Genomic DNA, 19,345 nt, shown 5'->3' with positions numbered 1-19,345 from the left:
TATTTAAGAGACTATCGGACTACAAGCACTTAGACTTCCATCACTCTAGGGACTGACCCCCTAAAGAGTGGACTAAAGATCTGCCAGGAGCTGCAGGACCAGATGCTTGCTCTGGGACAGCGCTTCTCAACTATTCACAAGAAACACCTTGATTGTTGTAGACCCTTGCCTATGGCAACCAAGACTCTTAACAGCACAACTAACTGCCCAGATCTAGAGCCTGACTGGGTGGGTGGGGGCGAAATAGCCAGGTGGGGGTGCCAAGCAGAAATGACATTTTGCTTTGGGGTGGAAATCAATCAAACCTGTCAATACTGGCTAGTCCACTACACATGAACCCCGAGTAATGACTGCTAGTTACATTTTGAGAGTTAGTCCATAGAGAGTGGGAACAGCTGAAGTGGGAGCCTGGTGTTGGTTCTTCTGTGAAATCTCTATCATCATGAAGCTCCAAAATATGTAAAATCAGGTCTTGTAGCTCTTAAGGAAGTGACCATCCTATGCTCATGTGCTGCATATCCTAGGCAACACAAAGAAAGAGTTAAGGGGGGATTCCAATTTATTAAGAGGAAAATCTTCTTAAAGTACTCTGGCTTAGCTGAAAATCTCAACCATTTGACCCAAAGTTACACACTTTAAGACACACAAGGTGAGATTTACTATGATCAGAACTGTGTGCAGCGTCATATTGACCACACGCTGCCTAGTGATGCCCTCATTACCAGAATAAACAAAAGCAACACTGCATCTAGTAAGTCTAAGCAAGATATGGCATTGTGACATGGTTTCAAAAGCTATTGAAAAATGCATGACGTTTGAATGAGGTGTTACCTTAAATACAATCTTCATGGCAGCTGCACAAGTGACGACTGTGAACTATGTACAATTTTAATTCTCATTATATTTATTTCTGTCTGAAAACCATTAAAGTGTCACCCACCCCAACATTTGCCCAATGTTGTGCCTGTTCTAATTTGGCACTAGCATTCCAGGTGATATAGCTCGCTCTACGTTGCATGAAATTAGTGGGTATGGGTTTGTTTTGACTCCTATGACCCTTTATACAGTTCCCATTATTTAACACACAGTTTGCATTTATTGTCAGTGATTTTCATGCTGCGCACCACAATGCACTTGTGAAGCCTTCCAATGTAAAAAAAAAAAAAAATGCCTTTGTACACTGAAGTTAGTTGATGTTACTGTTTCCGTCTCCTTGCTTTGCATGAGCGTCTGTGCAAAACTTTAATAAATGTGGCCCATCTTCCTCTTCATTTGTCGGGGACACTCAAACTCACTTAGTGTTGCTTTTCTGCGCAGAGTTAGCAATCTGGTTTAGCAAAGTTTTAGCCATTGATGCCTGCCAGTAAAAAGTAACACTTGATATGCATTGTGCAGTTCACAAAGGCAATCAGAGAGATACAGCTAAATTAGATGGGAGGCAGGTGGTTACTGAGTCCAGATTACACCCTGATGTCAGCAATTGAGGTCTATTTAAGTGCACACCAAAGTCCAGCCCATTAAAGGTACGCTGATCGTATCTAAAGGAGAGTAAGGCATGAGCTTATCTCTGCAAAGAGCTTTAGTCCAGAGCCCACAAACCAAGCCCCTTGCATCGGGCCAGCAACCTGAGAGACTGTGCTGTTGCCTCTTAGCTTGCTAGTACAGATCAGGGTACCCAAAGGCGTAGAATTTGCTTCTTTTACAGCAAATCCGAAAAGTCTCTGCTTAAAACCTTAGATAAGGAAAATCATTTACTTGCTTGCTCAGGACTTGTTGGGAACCAAAACGACATACCTCGGGTGGCCAGAAAGCAATAATATTCAGCTATACATATACAACTGTCAAATGCATGCAATGCTGAATTGCTAAAAACAAAGACATTATTTTCTACTTGATTAAATAATTTATGGTCCTATCGTTTTAATACGCATTTAATCACAAGTAAAATCAGAGTAACTGTAAATAAAGCTGAGTTACAAAAGGACAGTCAGTTACTCTCTTTTTATTTATCCAACATTTTACGGTTTCCAAATTAATCAATGACTACTTTATAGAAGTAGTAAAACAATTGTGACTTTACATCACAGTGACGTCTCTCACAAAAGCGAACATCTTAATACTCTCCTGAAAGAGTAACACTGATAAGTGAACAGAACATAAAAAGAACATCGCATTCACGGTAAGCAGCTGGTTTACAAAACAGACCAACACACAATTCCTGATGGATTGTTTGTTTTCGAATTTTAATTTCCAAGCACATAATTTTCCCCCCTTCTGGAGCCTTACAATTCCTTCCCCTTATGTGTACACTGACACATTTTAGTCCTATTTTGGCAAATATAAATAATAACAAATTTGAACAAACGTAAGCAAAATTAACAAGCAATTAGCAGTGCCTGCTAATAAGCTGATTCAAGGGAAAACAGATATTAGGAAAGAAAAATTAAAAGATGTGTGCAGGAGGACTGGATTAGTTACAAAACCGATCTAGCAGAAAGATATCTTTCATGTTGCTGCAAGAGGCCTTTGCACATTCATCGGGCAGTGGGGCCAGACCCAAAGGTGAGCCCAGAGCTACCAACGCACACAGTCTATCCGTGTATCACAAGATATTGTTTCTGCTCACATGGCCTCTCAGGGAGAAAACGGTATCACAGGGTGGGAGATAACATGAGCTGGAAACTCCTGTGCAGTGTGGGTTTCCAGCTCATGTTTGGAGGCTGGGGACTGCTGATGTTCATTGTGTTTTTTGCAAGCTCTCCAGAACATTAGGAGTGGTTACAGAAACTTGTGTTGGGGTGGGGGGTTTGGGCCAGGTTCTGACACAAAGCCCGGCCTCCTCTCCATGATTTCTCCTTCTCATGCCTCGCAACTGCAATGGGCTTACAGACCCACACCCTAACTAGACTCTATCCCGTCGAGCCCCCACCGCCTCTCACACAAACTTAAGTGAAACTTGGCAATTTGGCAAGCCTGTGGGCCTGTTCACGGATGTGGCTTGGCCAAGGAAGAGGAGAACAAATCTAATAGTGTTGAGCGAACAGTAGAAAGGATGTAATTGGAAGCAAAACAAAAACAATCAACCCTACCAAAGAAACCTAGAAACAGCTATGGACATATTGGGGACCCTAGCTAAAAGTTTCTTTATATTCTGTGCTGCGGCTAGAAAGCTACCTGTGCGTTTCTGTAATAAACAAGAGCAGAAGAGAATAGCGCAAATGCGGTAAACAATCCAACTAGTCTCTAAAGCCTAGGCTTTTATGCACGGTTATACCAGGTCAAATTGAGCTATTTATAAAGAGCTGTACATCTAGTCGGATAAAAAAGGTTTACACATCAAGAAGTACACAGACCATTTGCAGTACAAATTAAACATATACATAATACCACGCAGTGTTCGTTTGTTGGGTATTGATTCCATTTTTTCATTCCTTTGGGACTAATAATTGCTTTCTCTTTTAATGACCTTTGACAGGAGAATGCATTAAAAATGCTGCATGCACTGCTTGCACTAAAGGCATAGGCAAGTGCTTTGCACACGGACATAGATTTATTGTTGCTGTAGGTTTTCATCCGCCATGAAGGTTTCATAATTGCGTGGGCAAAAGCAGATGTGGTCTGAAAAGAGCATAAGAGTTGATTTAAATCTGAAGGTCTGTGATGCAGAAAATCAACACAGAGGACTTAGGAGGAATGTGTGCTTGGCATCTTTGTCTAATCATTGCATTTGGTCTACAGAGAGGTGCAGCAGAAGTGGGGGAGATGAAAAGCACATATGTGTCCACTGAAGCGTTAAAGGTTTAACAATGGCAGACAGCATCCAGCGTTCAAGTATTTGTCAAAATCATCCCAAGATGGCGTATATCTGTTAACAAAGTGTGTACAGAATGGGTATTTGGAATATGCATCCTCTGCATTTAAGCACCTGAAACCATTTTGTGGAAAGCACAGCTACAGCTGAGGAAAGTAGATACCTGGCGAGCGCCATAAGGATGGCCAGAATCTCGAAGCTGTATCTTCACCATAAGAAATCTGTGAGGCTGCCCTTCAATGGGTCCACCACACAAGGGACATGTTGCTCCCTCTGGGGCTACAGCAGAGTTATGCACTAATGTGTTTTACATAGCATTTAAATGTGAACTTGTGGTAGGCCACTGGGCATAACTGTTTCAGAATATTGGGCTTGTATTTTTGATGTTGTTTGGTTTCTTGTCAGCATGCATTTTTTTCCATTGCTGTATTTTATTTCTCACTTTTCAACCTGATGTGCAGTACATAATTTCCTTGTTTCCTCCCACCTACCACTCTGAATAATGGGCCTACCTATAGGTAGGCTCCACAGCATCAAAGGTTCTCCATTTTGATTTTCTTTCATCTGCTTTTCATTTACATCTACTTTATCTCACCCTCCTGGACAGGCTCCATATAAGTACACTCTGATGGCTTAACAGTGCCTGCAGCAGAGTAGTCCTTCTATCACTCCTGGCTGGCTCACATATCCATGCTTCTGAATGGACTTAATATTACAATTCTTGTAGGCTTAAAAGTGCCTGCGGTGGACTTCATATATTACTCTCTGGTGGCTTAACAGTGCCTGCAGTAGCGCTGGCCTTCCATTGCTTTTGGATATGATAGCCTATTTACTGATGCCAGGGGTACAGTTGCCTTCAATGGCATTTGGGTATATTAGACTATTCAGTGGTTGCTTAACAGTGCCTGGAGTAGGGTTGTCTCTCTATTGCTTTTTGGTACAATATGAGACTACTTACTGACGGCTTAAAATGGCCTTCACTAGGGTTGGTCCTCGATTTCATTTGAGTACATTATTAGACTATTTACTGATGGATTAACATGGCCTGCATTAGCACTGTACCTTTTGACGATAATGGGCAGACGCTGCACATCCTAATGAAGCACACTTGATGCATTCCAACAACAGATTTCAACATATTATTGTAGGAGGCTGGCCTGGCTTATAGTGGGTACCTTGTGGTACTTACACCTTGTGTCAGGTCCAGTTATCCCTTATTAGTAGAATAGAGGTGTTTCTAGCAGCTTAGGTTGTTAGAGGTAGCTATGGCAAAGCAGCTTAGGCTGAACTAGGAGACATGCAAAGCTCCTACTATACCACTTATATCATATAGCACTATATCACAAGAAAACACAATACTCAGAGTTACTAAAAATAAAGGTACTTTATTTTAGTGACAATGTGCCAAATGTATCTCAGAGGATACCCTCACTTAGGAGGTAAGTAATATACACAAATTATATGTACACAAACCCAAAACAGGTAAGTAAGAGTATGAAAAGTAGTGCAAACAATGTAGAATCACAATAGGATGCAATAGGTAGACATAGGCCTAGGGGGCAACACAAACCATACACTCCAAAAGTGTAATGCGAATCACAAATGGACCCCAGGCCTATGGGAGATTGTAGAGGGTCACTGGGACTGTGAGAAAACAGTAGGGGTGTCCAAAATACCCCACCCCAAGACACTGAGAAGTAGGAGTAAAGTTACCCTTATACCCCAGAAAGACAGTATAGTCGTGATAGGGGATTCTGCAAGAACCACAACTGCTACCAAAGCAGTGAAGACGGATTCCTGGACCTGAGGACCTGTAAAAGAAGGGGACCAAGTCCAATAGTCACGCAAGTGTCCAGGGGGGGCAGGAGCCCACTAAACCCTGGATGAAGGTGCAAAAGGGCTGCCTCCGGATGGAACAAGCTGAAGATTCTGCAACAACGGATGGTGCCAGGAACTTTCCCTTCAGTGAGAAGATGTCCCACGGCGTGCTGGAGGTTGCAGAAGTGTTTCCAAGCAGAAATACTGCAAACAAGCCTTGCCAGCTGCAAGTCGCGGTTGAGAATTTTGGGTGCTGCTGGGGCCCAGGAAGAACCAGGATGTCGCCCCTTGGAGGAGGAGACAGAAGGGGCGCTCAGCAACTCAGAGAGCCCCCGCAGAAGCAGGCAGCACCCGCAGAAGTACCAGAACAGGCACTTGGAAGATCTGAGGAAAGCAGTCGACTCAAAGTCACAAAGGAGGGTCCCCCAGCGTCGGAGCCCAACTCAGTGAGCTGGGCAATGCAGGACGGAGTTCTGGGGACCCAGGCTAGGCTGTACACAAAGGAAGTCCTGGAAAAGTGAATAGAAGCTGGAGCAGCTGCAAATCACGCAGTACACAGGTTTGCTGTCTGGCGTGGGAAGGCAAAGACTTACCTCCACCAAATTTGGACAGAAGGTCCACTGGACTGTGGGAGACACTTGGACTCAGCTCCTGTGTTCCAGGGACCACGCTCGTCAGGATGAGAGGGGACCCAGAGGACCGGTGATGCAGAGGTTTGGTGCCTGCATTGGCAGGGGGAAGATTCCGTCGACCCATGGGAGATTTCTTCTTGGCTTCCAGTGCAGGGTGAAGGCAGACAGTCCTCAGACCATGCACCACCAGGAAACAGTTGAGAAAGCCGACAGGATGAGGCGCTACAATGTTGCTGGTAGTCGTCTTGCTACTTTGTTGTGGTTTTGCAGGCGTCCTGGAGCAGTCAGCGGTCGATCCTTGGCAGAAGTCGAAGAGGGAAGTGCAGAGGAACTCTGGTGAACTCTTGCATTCGTTATCTGAGGAATAGCCCAGAGGAGAGATCCTAAATAGCCAAAAAACGAGGTTTGGCTATTAAGAAAGGAGGCTTGGCTACTGAAAGAGGTAAGCACCTATCAGGAGGGGTCTCTGACATCACCTGCTGGCACTGGCCACTCAGAGCTGTCCATTGTGCCCTCACACCTCTGCATCCAAGATGGCAGAGGTCTGGGACACACTGGAGGAGCTCTGGGCACCTCCCCTGGGGAGGTGCAGGTCAGGGGAGTGGTCACTTCCCTTTCCTTTGTCCAGTTTCGCGACAGAGCAGAGCTGGGGGGGGATCCCTGAACTGGTGTAGACTGGCTTATGCAAGGCGGGCACCATCTGTGCCCTTCAAAGCATTTCCAGAGGCTGGGGAAGGCTACTCCTCCCCAGCCATTCACACCTATTTCCAAAGGGAGAGGGTGTAACACCCTATCTCAGAGGAAATCCTTTGTTCTGCCTTCCTGGGACTGGGCTGCCCAGGTCCCAGGGGTCAGAAACCTATTTGAGGGTTGGCAGCAGCTGCAGCTGCCTGGAAAACCTCAGAGAGCTAGTTTGTCAGTAACCGGGTTCTATGCTAGATCCCCGGGGATGCATGGAATTCCCCCCCCCCCCCAAAATACCAGAATAGTATTGGGGTGACAATTCCATGATCCTAGACATGTTACATGGCCATGTTCGGAGTTACCATTGTGACGCTACATATAGGTATTGACCTATATGTAGTTCACGCTTGTAATGGTGTCCCTGCACTCACAAAGTCCGGGGAATTTGCCCTGAACAATGTGGGGGCACCTTGGCTAGTGCCAGGGTGCCCTCACACTAAGTAACTTTGCACCTAACCTTCACTAAGTGAGGGTTAGAGATATAGGTGACTTATAAGTTACTTATGTGCAGTGACAAATGGCTGTGACATAACATTGACGTTATTTCACTCAGGCTGCAGTGGCAGTCCTGTGTAAGAATTGTCTGACCTCCCTATGGGTGGCAAAAATGCTGCAGCCCACAGGGATCTCCTGGAACCCCAATACTCTGGGTACCATATACTAGGGAATTTTAAGGGTGTTCCAGTGTGCCAATCAGAATTGGTAAAATTAGTCACTAGCCTACAGTGACAATTTTAAAAGCAGAGAGAGCATAAACACTGAGGTTCTGGTTAGCAGAGCCTCAGTGGTACAGTTAGGCACCACACAGGGAACACATATAAGCCACAAACTTATGAGCCCTGGGGTCCTGGCTAACAGGATACCAGTGACACATATCAAACACACTGACAACATAGGGTTTTCACTATGAGCACTGGGCCCGGGCTAGCAGGATCCCAGTGAGACAGTAAAAACACCCTGACATACTCACAAACAGGCCAAAAGTGGGGGTAACAAGGCTAGAAAGAGGCTACCTTCCTACAATTATTATGTCCACCCCAAAAGAAGGTATGTACCTGCATGTGTGACTATGCCTGGTTTCACATTCCAACACTCCAGCTTAAGTATAGTGACATTTGATGAACTGTGCGTACACCATATCTTAAAATTCAACGCACCTTATCCTGTAGGCCCCATTTGGGCCAGTCTAAAACAATACCCTTCCTACTATGTAACTTAATGGACAAAGAGGAGTGCAATGGAAATCTGAGTGCTTTATGACCTACACTGGCGTATGAAGAAATATAAAAGAGAATAATGAAGATATCAAGTTGGGCCTTTGCAAGGCAAAAGAAAGTGGAGGCAAATAATGAGTCAATACAAACTAAGAAACCCAACCAATATAAAAGAAAAATTGTCATCCAGAGTAGTACTAATTACGAACATGCCATGCTCTCTTGCAGATAATTGCTTTGTTGATGTTTATTCTAATTTGTGATGACAAGAAAGTGCTATGCTATTTTACTTTGGTCTGTTTTTGATAGAATCCACTGATATGCTGGGTGTGCATGCTTCACAGATATGTTTCAAAGTTGTAGGCTTGCATTTATACAGTGCTTAATTTGTAAATAAAAACGTGCCGGTCCTCAAAGCCTTCCTCTCAAACATGCGGCTGCTGCAATTAAATATGGGAACACAGAATACTGCGGCAGCATAACCTTGAAGCTATCTCGGGGCTCCTCAGTCCATTTAAAGCCACTCCCTGTCCCTTCAGCTCACTTTTGCAGCTTTCTCCTTTCTGCCATTGTGACACTTTTTAGTTTTAGTTTTTCTCTCCCTCTGTCTTTCCCATATGTCTCTTTTGCTTGCAGCAAATGCTGGAGGCAGAAGAATAAGCGCTCCACACCGGAAACAACAAGCACATATTAAGCACTGTGTTTACATCAACTTTGAAGACAACTACATTTTCATTCCACTTTTTTCCTGTTGAAAGACTTAGTCATTGTTATCTAAAAGTAATTTAGTCTATGTCCAGTTCCCATCGCATTTCTGCCTGTAGTTTCAATAATGTTTTTTTAACAGACTCCAGCGAAAAAAAAAATCAACATCAGTGAAGTACGTTTTTGTTGTTTTTTTTTTTTTTAATGCAGCAAATGCTCATGTAGTCTAGGTCATTTGTTCCAGTCTTTAAATCCTCAGATTGATGATGATAGATGCAGCAGCAGGAAAGTAGACAGCGGGCATGAGTAGCTCTTTCTAGGAAAGTTTCCATTTGGATCACGTATGACCAACAAGTTCTTGGTCAATGTTTTGAGATAAATGTTGTATAACAAGCATGGCAATATCCGACATCTAGATAAAACACACAAAAAAAGATTAAAGAAAAGAGTAAGAGACACTTATACACAGCTGCATTAGAAAATGATTGCCCACAAACTGATGCTTAAGTGCAATATCAACATACCCAAATTTTGACATTTAGAATCCGAAACTTTATTTTATTTTCAATGGATAGGTTGTTCACACTAGACTATGAAACACTTCTGCTCTGCGAATAAACCCCAGTGGTGGCGCTTTACAATTGAATGATGGCAGTGAGAGGCAAGCTCAATACTCAGCACTAAGAAGCATGTGTGTCCTTACAAAATACACAACACTTTACCGTGACAGCTTTTTTTTTTATTAATTCTTGTCATAAATCTCCAGTGCAAAGTTGAAACCCACCGGGAGAAACAAAACATAAGTGAATGACAGATCTTATTGTCTTTATGAATAGTGGGATTGACTCGGAGCACTTTGCATTACTGTTCAGTTGTTCTACAGCAAGACAGGATTAACTTTCAGGTCAATGACTGGCAGATGTAGGGTGGTAAATCTTACTTAATTGTTCGTAATTCTTTATTTACTTCTACCAAAAGCAAAACGAATCACTTTCTGTTTTTACATGACTAGAGTATGGACAGGTAGCATGGTAAATACTACCAAGAATCTGTTCAATTCGTATTAGTAACATAGCCATGTATATTGATTTTATCCGCTGAAGGTGAAATGCCAAGTGTGCTCTGCAGGGGTTCAACTTCGAACATCCACGGCACACATCGATTTTCACAGCATGCTAAAACACTGAGATTATTAATTGAACTGGAACATGTGCCTTGCATGTTACAGGCAGACCACTGGAGCTAACATAATGCACCTTCCTCCTAAAAAAAAAAAACCCTCACTTGATTGGCACCTGTATTCAGCAGACTAAGACAGTCTTCCAGTAGGTCTATTAGGAGCCTGAATTCTTATTACAGGGATTGCGTCATATGACCTGTAAATTAAACTCCTTTGCAGTAGGGAAATGAAAAACAGGGGCTATTCCTGCGATTTCTGCATCGTGCATTACCTTTTTTGCTATGTGATTAGCACTGGGTGGCACAGTCTGCGGGATGCACATCACATATACTGCAAGACATACATTAATCTGACATGAACAGATCTGTGAATTATGCCCTCTGTTAGAATAATTTTGGGTTAATGTGTGTGCTTATGATTGTCTATTCAAGTAGATGTGTTACTTGTGTGTTTGATATAGTACATATTTTTATGGTGTGGACCTATCTGCGAGGGCTTCAGAGATTACAGATTTTGGGGCTGATTCACACAAGAATTTATGAGCATGGAATGTAGTCCTGAAGGAGTGATGTTTTACATGGATTTACATTATTTGAGAAAAAATTTAAAAAAATAAATAAAAAAATACACACTCTCTTGAGTGCCAAGATGGCACAATCCTTTCTACCTGGACTAATCATATACGAATATTCCCACAGTACCTGTTCCATGTTATTAGTAAAAGAATAAGTATCAGGGCCCAAAGTTTAAACACTGCACTACTGAATGTCGGGGTGTACAATATCAAGGCAATGTAGTTTTGATTCCGCCTTATGTTTCTTTAATTCATGACACTCTATGCCCCTTATTCCCACTGAAGTATATTATTTGTATCCGTTTTTTTATGGGCGAGCGCAAAGCGCTCTGTCCATTCTGTAATCTCTCTTTGGGCTTCAAACCACGCCCATGTCACGTCAGTGACTTACATTGGTTCGTGGGCTTGCCTTTTAAAATCCACTTGCATTCATTTGTGAAAGGCAAGCATATGTCATGCCTTGTACGGTGTTTAGCCCACCTACACAGCACCGGTAAACTACTAAAAACATGCGAGGCTCGATGTTTTCAGTCTGGGGTCCGGACTACTTTATCTGTTTATTTTCCACACAGCGCGATCGCGCTGCATTTTACAAAGCGCGATTGTGCTGCGTTTATTTTTCTTTACAACGCTAATAGCTCTAACTCGAGCAAATGTGAGACCCATTGCATTGAAAATGCTTGTTCTTCTTTTGTCAGTGTTTTCCTATCTGTGTATTACTACTTCTCCCTCATACCAACTGTGTTTCTTGCTGTCTTGCCCTGGGTCAAAGTTTGATGAGGAAAAATAGCTTCTGGTGTAAAAAAATGAATACTGGTGGGCCCCCCTGCAACCACCAGCTTCAATTAAGCAATGCCTGGGTGTACCATTTTATTCACAAGTTAGATGTTTTGTGGCAAATTCATAAAGGAATGTTAGAGTATTTCGGTAGTACTGCATTACATACTACGACATGCCTTTTGGAAATGGCTCTAAAGTATGCAATGTCTGTGTTTTGCAAAGCAAAAAAAAAAATTATCAAGATTCCCATTGTAGTAAAACAGACGTTAATGTACTACTAATTGCAGGCCTTAGATTATGCAAGCTTGCTAGTGAATATTACAGAAGTTCTATATCATCACGGTTAGGGAAGCATCATTGACGGTGCCCCTGAAAGCAACACTTTCTTTCAGCGTGATAGTAATTTAATATGGTGAGTGGTAGTGGGGGAGGATTCACGGTGACCTCTTTTTTTTTTTTTTTTTTAACTATGAATACAATGTAACTACCGCGGCCCCTGTGCCTATGGTAGACAAGCGTGCATCACTTTGGGTTTACAGATGCAAAAATATATTACTTTTAGATAAAAGCCACAAGGGCCATATGTGATCATGGAATGTTGATGTATCTTTGCGGCAGATATACTAGATCGTAATACCAAAATGCGGGCTATGAGAGAGTTTACCTGGAGAGAAATAAAAACATAAGTAACCATATACATCAAAGTTAAAACGAACGTTTCATATACACAAGGTGTTTTTATAATAAAAAAAACTGCCTTTATGACTTTACAAGTATGCTGATGACCCGAACCCGTTAGCTAAATTTCGCAAAGCATGGGGCAAAAACGCACCAAATCACTTTTGGTGAATGTTCACTACATAGGAAAACCTTATTATCAGTGTCGCTTGGTTTAGATTAAATTGTAAAGTTAGGACTTTTAGAAGCGCAGCCGCGAAAGTAACTGATCACACTCAGATAAGTCTCAGACGGGACAGCCGTATAAAATTGTAAAAGCTGGATAGGATGTAGGGGCGGGGAAGGCGAAGGACGTTTGTGCATGAGATGGAAGTATCTTTGACAGTCTCCTTCTCATTATGACTCCCCCACCCCCCTTAATGTCTTGCCACAGCCCTTCCTCCTCCTGCTTCGCTGTACCTTTGTATCCGGCCAGCGGTCCGCACCGTGTTCTGTTCTTCCGTACAGCGGCGTCAGGCAGGCGCGAGGCTCCCTGGGGTAAGTGGGGGGTGTGGACCTGGACACGCAGAGTCTGCGTCAGGCTCTCACGCCTGCCCCAGGTGCCCCCTGTACTGTCTCGAGCCGGAGGCAGATGTCGGTGTCTCGTGGGTGGCGCCACGCCCCCTAATAGTAGGCCTCGCCTCCTCGTCCGCCTGCGCCAATAGAAACCAAGGGCCACCTAACGTCGCTGTCCACTCAGAGGGGGGCAGGCACACCAGGCGGGGCCGGGAGCCGGGCGAGTGCGCAGGCGCGAGCCCCAGCAGGGACGAGCGGGTCACGTGATGCGCGCGTCACCGCTGGGTCGTTTCTTGTGATGGGAGCTAGTCGCAGCTGCGCCTTCCCAGGAGCCGGGACCTACTGAGCTTGGACTCGTCGCCCCCGCACCACACCGGACCCTCTGCACTGCCCGGGATTGCTCGCGTCACCCAGGACCCTTAGGAAAAGCCGCCCACGGACTCTTGGCACCTAGGAGCTGCCGGGACAGCAAAGATCCAGGAAAGCTCTGCACAAGCTGGGACCCCCTGCCCGAGGAGCCTGGAGATTCCCCCGCAGTGCACCCGAGCGAGCCCTGCCCGGCGGATCCATGGCCCCACACCGAGCCAGGTAGGTGTCAGTGCATCGGATCCTGGTAGGTGTCTGTGGTCTCTGCTCTCCCGCAGCAACGTCCGTGCACCTCCACCCGTCGGCCACCGGCTCCGCGCCCCGGGACCCTGGCCCTCCACCCGCCCCCAGGCCGGGTCCCTCCGGGGAAAGTTGGTGCAGTCGTTTATCCCCATGCTCTTTCTTTAGAGTGCACGGCAGCGAGGAGCTGCGGGGTCCGCAGCCGGCAGAAGTTTGAGTCTCGCAGCCACGGTCCGTGCGGGCTGCGGCTCAAGTAACCAGGGGTCCTTGTGTGCACCCTGCTGGGAGAGGCGGGTGCTGTAAGCGGCCCCGAGGTGAACCGCCCCGGTGTGTGGAGCACACAGGAATCCGTGTGAGAAGGAGCCGGACAGGTGCCTAGAGGCGATCTCCGCGCAGCGCTACGAAGAGCCGCATAATGCATAGTATAGCGGATCAATGTTAAAACCGAGCGCAGCTCTGCCGATCGGCGCCGTAGTCTCTCTTTATCGACCCGTGCATTGATCTCCAGTTTGTTTGACACACGCCGATCCCGGAGTGCGCCAAGTCCTCTTTGTTGGGATGGGGCAATTAGGAATGCTGTTGGGAGGGTTTGGGGTAGAATAATCCAAGCACAGCCAGATGTGCTGGTGCTCTGTGAGCATGTTGCTCCCAGTTTTTTCTGTCCCATTGATTTTTTTTTTTTTTTTTTTTTTCTTCTTGAGTGGCGAGACCGGGACTGTCCTAGAGCTGTGGACGTGTTTAGTATTCAGTGAGTTATCCGAGCTCTCCTGTCAGGGAGAAGTTAAGGGCAGCCCCGCCTGGCAGAGCGGAGCGACTGCCAGATGGTGCCCCTGGTGGGCCCTTCCTGACACTTCCTTACCCCCACTCCCCTTTCCCCGCAACCGCCGTACACGGTGTTGTGTGGTACAAAGCTTTCCATGTAAGAATTTTGAGTGTTTCGTGTAACCAATCTATACCCCTCCATATTTAACCTTTATTTATTCAAGATAGTTTTAATAGCGCGAACACAGCCCACATTTGGTGTCTGCGCGCTTTATCAAAAAGAAACAACTCGAGGCTTCTAGGAGCAATTATTAGCAATGGACTACAGTGCCCAATAGTTCCAATACAGCGCGTCCGCATTTTGGCGGGGTCCAGCTATGACCCCCCCCCACCACCCCTAAAAAAAAAAAACATACACAAAGGAACATACAGCCAGGACCTGTTGCGAGAGCAGCCTCCAGTGGTGGGATGTGTTATCCTTATGAAGGGAGAGATGCCTGTGATGCTAGTCCTTTACACACGCACAAATGTGAGATGAGCTCATCAATATGCATGTTAAAATGGTGCTGGTCCTCGGATTTCTGGGGTCGTGTTGGAGGCAGTGGATTTTAATTTTTTTTAAATAACCCCTCTCATTCATTTTATCTTAGCCGAGGTTGTCGCTGCCAACGATGCCCTTCAGTCAGGTGTGCCCTTCCATCCTTCTTAGTATGTCTTCGTAAAGCGCCCTAAGCTTCCAGAACAAATGCCCTGTTGTTTGCTTCCGTCAGACACCCTCTGATTTCCCCCGCTTTTGTTGCGCTCCTCCAAAGAGGTGCCATTTCACATCATTCCGCACAAATTGTTTGAATTAATGCAAGTGTGAATGGGTGCCGTTTGAAGGGGGCGTATTAGCATATCAAAGCCTCGCCGCTCCCACTGAATGGAGGCCGCCTCGGCCTCCCTTCAGCTTGCGCCGAGCCGGGGCCCAAAGGGCAGGGAAGGATTGTCAGGCTGCAGAATAGGAGCCGGCTCCGCTCCGCTTCTCAGCCCACTCTTCGGTAATTATGAGCGCTCGGGAAACGTGCCTCCTCTCCCCGCAGATCCTGTCCAAAACGCGGGCTCCTTTCATCCGATAGATCGCCTGATTGATACGTACAGGGCTAGACCCTCTGACAAAGGACGCTGTACCGTGTCGTCCTCCCTGTCATGATAGCCTATGGGGACGGTACTGCTTGCTCCCCTTCCAGCCTTGGCACATTGGCAGGATTCGAGGGGCCGTGGTACCACCGCGTGCCACTGCCTGGTGAAAGAAGCAGCCGAGTGGTGAGGAACTGAGAATTCACTGTGCCAGTTTGCTATTTGCACGAGCATTAGGAAGCCGCTAATTTAAGTCTTTCCTTTTGCAAACTGGCTTAAATCCTCTTATTTGTTAGTGTTTGAACCCATGTATACTAAGAGCAGTATTTATTTTTTTATAGCAGAGATAAAAACATAACTTATTGGTCAGGACCACTTTGTCGTTAGTTGAAACACTGTCCCTTCATTGCGCCACTGTGGTTTAAAAAAAACAAAATCAAAGCTTTAACCTCTCATGGACTTGTTTTTTTTAATGTCATTTTCACACAGAGCTGCATCCGATTATCGGTCCCGAGCAGGTTTATTTACTGACAGAAACGTGTCTGAAATGTTCATTGGTCGTAGCAGAGGGGAGGGCCCGAGTGGATCTGTGCTCAAGGCCAATGCTTTGTCCATGTGATCCCACCTCGGTTGGGAATTTTCAATGCGGGCTAACTTAAACCCACAATTTATCGGCCATGCGCGGCAAACTGAGTGTTGACTTATTGGACCCTTCATGAAGCGTCTTGAGTCCAGGCGAGGAGGCTAAGCGCTTTATAGGCAAACACTTAGATAATATCGCACAATTCATTCGCCGCTAATGCGGAAAGGTTGGTCTGGAAAATATCAGAAGGCAAATGTTCACACGTGCCTCCCCGTTGCCACTCCCACCCCCCCGCCAATTTGCGGGGAACAAATTGTAATAGTTGAGGCTTTCCGCTGATTATCTATCCAGGATCAATATTGTTAATCACGCCGGTTAGAGGCTAAACAAAATAAGTTCCCCTTCATTAAACGGGGCCTCCTTCCGGGTAACAGATGGCTGGAGGGGGCTGGCAGCCTCGCAAGCTCTGTCAGTACTTGGTTAACTTGTTAGCGTTTCAACTATAGAGATGCAAGGGAAATTCATTTAAGAACTTCTTTTTCATGGCAATTTAGTAGTAGAAACGATCATGGTTTTCTGTATCTTCCTCGGTACGTTCTTGGTTTGAATATGGGTGCAATGGCACAAACCAGTGAAGTGAGAGCTGCAGTGTTTCTGCACAGCCGTAACCAGTGTTGCGGCAAATGGAGGTGAATTGAGGTTCTCGCCTTCTCTTTTTTTTCTTCTTTGGGTTGGGGGGATGTTCAGGGGAGTGACCATCCTTGATATCCCCTTTCACTTGTGTTTTGCAGAGGGCTGTGGCGAGTTTCAGTACCTGTAGATGTAAGTGCCTGCTGTGTTGCTCGGTTTCTCTGTTTCTGGGGTGATTTATGGCCGAGGGGCACCTTTCGTAGCAGTAAAAAATGCAAACAGGACGCTAATTGCCGCAATCGGTCTTAAAGTGTTGTTAACGGGGTTTGTTGTGAGCGCGCCCTGCTATATTAAGGAGGTTTCCGATCCCGCTGGCGGGGATAATATAAAGCTGGCCCCGGATGCTGGTCGTTCAGTTTTTGGATGGAAGTTTGGGCCCACCAGTCGGCTGTGAAAAAACGTTTTTAAGGCTGATGTAAGACCCTGCACCCTGTGACAGGGGCCTGTGACGACAGGTTGTTCGCACCGGGCCCAGTGAGGGGGACGGTACATTTTCGTGCCTCTTGGGTGCACCGTTTGTGAGCTGACCCGTAGGGGCCACGGTGTGTGGTGGGCCGACCGAAAGAAGGAATTGTTCACTGTGACTGCTAATGTGAGCGCGGGTACGCTTCTGCCAGGGCAAGACATGCGTTATAGCCCTGTAAGTGGAGGATGTGTTACCATGTCCGTGGTCCATGTGTGTATGTGGCCCGAAAGTGCTGGTTATTTTTGTGGCCTAGAAAGTTAGGGTGTGTGCATGGGGCTGGGAGGTCGGGCAACCTTTGTGTGCCTTGGTCAGCAGAGAACCAGGCTGGGCCCTATGCCTTGGCCCTAACCGAACTTGTGATCGTGGGCCTGTGAGAAAGTGGTTCGTGCATGGGCACATGAGCGGAGGTTTATTTGTACCGGGTCCGGGCCTCATATGCATGCGCTGTCTGCCCTGCGAGGGTCGGGGTACTGCCTGGGCCCTGATGGAGAGTAGTGGAATGTAACTTGTGAGAGTAGGACATGTGGCCGGGCCGCACTTTATTTTCCTTTTCCAATCACCTAGGATTACTATGCGTTGGCAGCAGGAAGCACATTTAGACGCACACAGCCTGGCAGCTGGCAGTTTGGGAAATCAGGATATTGGATCAGGTGAGCTAGAACAAGCCAATTACTTTCAGATTTTTTTCACTTCAGATTCCAATAAACATTAGCCTTTCGTTCGTGACCTCGCCGCTTTTTCATGAAACTAACTTCAAAGCGGGTCTCGGCAGTTTCCAGGGCTGTAGAAGTCGGTAACCCCTTAAAGATCTGGGAGAAGCCGCGATCATCTCACGTAGCCCCCCTCTCCACCAGGGAAACCTTAGGGCCAGCTTTTGGGCTGTTTCCTCGTTTGCAGCCACAGCATTGTTGTTTGTTTGTTAAGCATCGACCAGGCTTTACCCCAGGAACCAAGGGAGCCCGTCAATACAAGCAGGACCAGGCTTTAGCAAGGCTCACCTAAGCCTCCTCATTCCCTTTAATGCCCTAATGACCGGGATTTGGGAGGGGATCTCTAAGCCATAGGGGGAGCGTCCTCTAATCTATGTATCCATTCTCACAATCGTCGCTTTATTACATTATAATTAGGTTTAGTTTTTGTCGTTGCAACAAAACAACGAGGTTTATGGTTTGTCCGATTTCGCAGACTTATTTGTATTTGTGAAGAAAACGTCAATTTCCTCAACTCAGACTCGTGCAGTAGAGCTCTATTTTTTAGGCTTCATTTTTTTTTTTTTTTTTTAATATGACTGCATTTTCGAAGGGTTCTATCATACTTTCTATTTATCTGCCTGACGGTCTTAAACTAATCCTGGGGAGTGATTGGTATCTAAAAAAAAAACACAGGCAACTCGTATTTTTGTGTTCAGTGTGAGGCAAATGATGAACCCGGCGAGAAGGCGCAAAGTTGGAAGGCCCGAGTAAAATACAGGAGTGACTCAAAAACGGGGCTTTGCATTGTCTTTCAGCCTTCTGCTACGAAACCTGCACGTGTCGGTTTAGTGTGGGTGCGTTCAGTGATGGGGTGAACGCATGCACGGCTCTGGGCGGTTCTCTTGGCGCCCCCTTTTCGAATTCAGCTAGAAAGCTTTTTTCCCTCTAGTACTTTGTTGTACTAGAAATGCCAACAGATTTGACACCCCCTCCCTGCCTTCCTGTTTTCTTTACACCAGCATGTCTGGAGAAAACAACAGTTTCTCGTTAAACGAAAGCTTCTTTGTAGTTCTAACCACAGTCGAGTTGGTTACAGGCAAAGACGATGCTCCCTTCATGTATAGAATCTGCTGTGTCTTGCTTGTCTGGTGTTAAATCATAACCCCGTCTGTACTTCATCTTGGAGGACCCTATCGTGTTAAATACGGCTGCTACATTGTGCGTGTGTTTTCCCGAGGTATATGTAAACCTAATTTGTCCTTGGGTGTATTTGTTGTTCTCCAGTTTATATTTATATTTTACCTATTTATTTGCACATGGGGCACACGTTTGGCTGCTTTAGTGCACAAAATACAGTGTATAATGCACCATATCTTACAGGCAACTGAAATGTGAAAAATTTTCACGGTGCCTTATGAAATATGGATTTCATCATAACAGCCTCCAGACTACTTTGCAGAGCTTTAACATTGGCAATGCTTTTTGGATTATGTGGGATTGTAGACAAAAATGTGCAGCCCCACACTCTGTCAATAATTTCATCAGCTTGTGCTAGAAACTTGTGAATTCTAAATGTTATGTGGCAAATGTAATAAATCTATAACTCCAGTAACTGCTGGAGCAACAGATTTGCACAAATCCACTGGCTCTCACCATTGTCCATTATCAAGACTTTAGCCATCGAAGGTAGGAAACACCTAAACATTCTAATTCCTTTCAGTGCCCACAGTTAGCTG

The 19,345-nt window shown here is 45.6% G+C and overlaps 1 protein-coding gene and 1 long non-coding RNA gene across 7 annotated transcripts in view; one reads left to right on the top strand and one right to left on the bottom strand.

Annotated features, from left to right (window-relative positions):
* Positions 1 to 2,219: 2,219 nt before the first annotated feature.
* LOC138293157 (uncharacterized) lies at positions 2,220 to 12,752 on the bottom strand. The gene is made up of 2 exons (XR_011202913.1): positions 12,596 to 12,752; positions 2,220 to 9,336 (listed from the first exon to the last, which is right to left on the bottom strand). It is a non-coding gene; the product is annotated as an uncharacterized lncRNA (long non-coding RNA).
* Positions 12,753 to 12,917: 165 nt separating this feature from the next.
* ADGRL2 (adhesion G protein-coupled receptor L2) overlaps positions 12,918 to 19,345 on the top strand; it is a 228,396-nt gene continuing 221,968 nt past the window's right edge. For all 6 annotated transcript variants that reach the window (XM_069232209.1, XM_069232207.1, XM_069232208.1 and 3 more), the window contains exon 1: positions 12,918 to 13,279. The gene's annotated coding sequence lies outside the window, so the exon portion shown is untranslated. The remainder of the gene's footprint in view (positions 13,280 to 19,345) is intronic.

This window comes from Pleurodeles waltl, chromosome 4_2, assembly GCF_031143425.1.
Source record: "Pleurodeles waltl isolate 20211129_DDA chromosome 4_2, aPleWal1.hap1.20221129, whole genome shotgun sequence".
Taxonomy (NCBI): Eukaryota; Metazoa; Chordata; class Amphibia; order Caudata; family Salamandridae; genus Pleurodeles; species Pleurodeles waltl.
The sequence above is the reverse complement of the archived record's forward strand: the minus strand, read 5'-3'. Positions and strand labels throughout refer to the sequence as shown.